Source organism: Helianthus annuus, chromosome 8 (assembly GCF_002127325.2).
Source record: "Helianthus annuus cultivar XRQ/B chromosome 8, HanXRQr2.0-SUNRISE, whole genome shotgun sequence".
In the NCBI taxonomy this organism is placed as follows: domain Eukaryota; kingdom Viridiplantae; phylum Streptophyta; class Magnoliopsida; order Asterales; family Asteraceae; genus Helianthus; species Helianthus annuus.
This window is the reverse complement of record NC_035440.2, coordinates 4793094-4796706: the sequence shown is the minus strand read 5'-3', so window position 1 is coordinate 4796706 and position 3613 is coordinate 4793094.

The window sequence follows — 3613 nt, the reverse complement described above, 5'->3', positions numbered from 1 at the left end:
GAAGTGTTCTTTTATTAAAATCACTATGAACAAGTGTCACATATTCTAACTACTACAAAAACCAATTGGGGGAATAGTGCCAGGCAGCTGCCTGCACTCCCCCATTGGACCAATCCATTTTTAATTTAGTTTTATTCTCGCCTTAAAATTACGGTTTCGTCCTTTGTTTAAAATTACCGTTATGCCCCTAGCTCAAAATAAATTTATAATCTTGCCCCTAACTCAAAATTACGCTTTTGCCCTCGGGCCAAAACCTAACTTTTGCTTTTGTTCCCAGTTTAAAGTTACGGTTTCGCCATCTGTTTAAAATTACGTCTTCCCCCAGCTAAAAATAAAATGTTGTTTTTCCCTCTAGCTCAAAACTACGATTCTGCCCTTAACTCAAAATTACGCTTTTGCCCACCGTTCAAAATGAAAATATGTTTTCCCCCTAGCTAAAAATTATGATTTTGCTATCAGTTTAAAATTATGATTTCGCCTCCGGTTCAAAATATATTTATGATTTTGCCCTATGTACAGCGATACAGAGAGAGGCCCAAAATTACAGTCATATCATCGTTTTCTTTCCCCATAGCAAAATTATAGTAGTCTTTTAGTAATTGATTGAGAATTATTCGGCCATTGCCCCGCCCAATCGCCCCGCAACGCGGACGGGGCATCTACTAGTTTTTAAACAAAGAAAGAAGTATAATTTTATAATGAGCATTTGAAATCAATTGATATTTTAATATGAGATATTTATTAATACATAGAAGTGCTTTGATTAGATTATAAGGTAAACAAAGGAGGCCAAGTGTCACGTCTTCAACTTTACGGTCCATGGCATACATACAACATGATGCACCATAAATACGCAATTTTCAACTAACGCCGTCTTGTGTTACCTAGACCACAAAATAATATTAGGTATGAGTATATGAGGGTTTAAATGAGAATGCTAAATATTGTGAGAATCGTGAGAACCATGAGAACAAATAAAAAAACCGCAAGAACTTGGTGAAAAACGAATCAAGTTCAAAATTTTTTTCTACACTTATCATTATTATTCGAATACAATGTCAGAAACTTAATTTACACGTTTAATTTACGTGAATTCGTAAATAAAGAAAATGTACATATGTTATTTACACATGTGTAAAAAATCTAAAAATAGTGATTTTGAAAGGAGAAATAGATTATTTGATGTTGTAAATTCATTTTTTGATGTTATATCTTAATTACAATGAGGTTCGTATTAAAAAAAATTGGTTTTAATTTGTGTTCTCATTCGTTCTCACGGTTCTAGCAATATTTAGCGTTCTCAAGATAACTCTCCCATACGTAATATTATCTAACTTATAATACCACATGACATTCTCTTCATCAAACTCATAAATTTTATTTATATTTGTTTAATAAATTTCTTTTAATATTATCTATATGAATACAAAGTTATGATGAACAGTAATAGAATTGCAAATGGGCTTTTGAGGTTTTATATTGTTTCTGTTTGGGCTTCATTTTTTTTAATAACAGGCTCAATTTTTCCTATTTTCCCTATCGCTGCCGCGTATGTGTTTTATTCCTTTGTTATGCCCCTATCGCTGCCGCGTGTACGTGTTTCCCAGGTTTCTTTCTTTTTTCATTTATCTTCACCACACCTGCGATGCGTGCCAAGTAATCAAGCTGTCAATGTCTACCAAATATGATGATGTTCATTTATGTTTTCATTGAAGAAAAAGGAAGTTTGAATTGAAACTGGTTTGGCATGCAAGGATTCTTCCATAGGTTTGCTGTTGTTCGATTGGTGGGGTTCTTCCACATGTAACAGGTTTACTGGTCTTGCTGTTCAATTGCTGCTTTTATATTGTTGTTTGTTTCTTTTCGCTTATATTTGATTGGTCTCCCCTTTTATTTTCTTTCTTTGGTATATATTGAATTTTGAATTTTATTCATCGATAGGCAGCTGCATGTTGGAGATTATATCAAGAATTGTTTGGTTGGAATTGGAAATAAATGATTTACATATTCAGTGAGGCTTAGGAGTTGGAATTTTAAAACTTAGAAGTTGTTTGTTTAAATTTTATGAAACTAGGGTTTAAGTTGTTTCTTTCTTAAACAGCCATAACAAAGGTTATTATGAAATTGGTATTCATGTTCCACTTACTTGGTTATTATAGGATGAAATTTTCTGTTTGATTAAAAAATCAAACTTGATCCAGTGACCATAAGAGTAGAGGGGCAATCTTGACTCAAAGCCTTCCAAGTAGGTCACTTTGGGTTGCTTTTTAAGTTATATGGGTTGGTTGGGTAAGATATTTTCACTCAATGGGTCAAAATGGGTCAATTAAAATTCCATCTCAAATTTTTTCGGGTCAAAACGGGTCGGCATTTTCAAAGAAATGGATCAATGTGGGTTCGGGTTGAGTTTCAAGCGGCCGGGACGAGTTTCGAATTGGAACGTACTTGGTTCGGGTCGGCACGGGTTTCCGCACGGGATGGGTTTCGGGCCGACATGAGTTTTCGCACGGGACGAGTTTTGAGTTGGGACAGGTTTTAGCACGAGACGGGTTTCAGTTCGTTTTTTTTGTTTTGTTTGGGTCGCTTTTTCGGTTCGGTTTCTATTTCTTAAGTTTTTTTTCGTTTTGGCCGGTTTCGATTCGTTTTTTTTTTTCGTTTTGGTTGTTTCGTTTCGGTTCAGCTTTCGGTTTTTTGTTTCGTTTTGGATACTTTTTCTGTTTGATTTTTTCAGTTTTTTTTCGTTTCGATTCAGTTTCGGGTTTTTTGTTTTGCTTTGGTCGCTTTTATGGAAATCTTTCAGTACCGACTCGATTGATTAACGAAATTGTGTTGAATGGTCAGTCGAAACTTTGTCCCAACAATATCAATATTCCACAATTAAAACTCACCCACTACATTAGTTAATCACAATAATGGCGAAAACATGGGATTGATGAACACTGTATAATTTTTTTTATTATTACTATTTTATCGTTTTCGCCGGTTTCGGCTTCTGTATCGACTTGACCAAAAGGTATATTTATTATGAATCATGTTTTAGAAATGGGAAAAGAATGAACTCAACCCATTTTGACCCAAAACCCATTCCGAACGGGATCCAATCTGACCCGAACCCGTTTGGACGCCAATCCGTTCCAACCCGACCCAAAACAACCCTTTTTTTAATTTGACCCATTTCGACCCTAACCCGTTCTGACCCGACCCGACCCCTTTGCCTGTCCTACATAAGAGTAAAGTGCAGTTTTTTTAGTATCAAAAGGCTATGAAACTAAGCAAAACAGATCAACTTCTGTTCTATTAAAGTCTTTATTTTTATGCTTATTATAGTTTAGGATGTAAAGTAATAACAAAAGAAGTTAAGAATAGAAATTCAAGATGTAATTAGTTTAGTTGATGGCTATGCTTTAACAAAAAAATGACTGCCACCTCTTAAATATTGATTTTGTTTTCTTCTGTCAAAGTGTTTGTCATTATGTTTATTTTAGTTTAGGATGTATGATAGAGCAAATTCTAATTTCGTTAGCATGATTTGATCAGATTTTCAGTTAATTAGAATTGGCCTTACACTTTTTTGTTGTTCTTTTTTATCATTTGCGTGTTGATTAGATTAGAT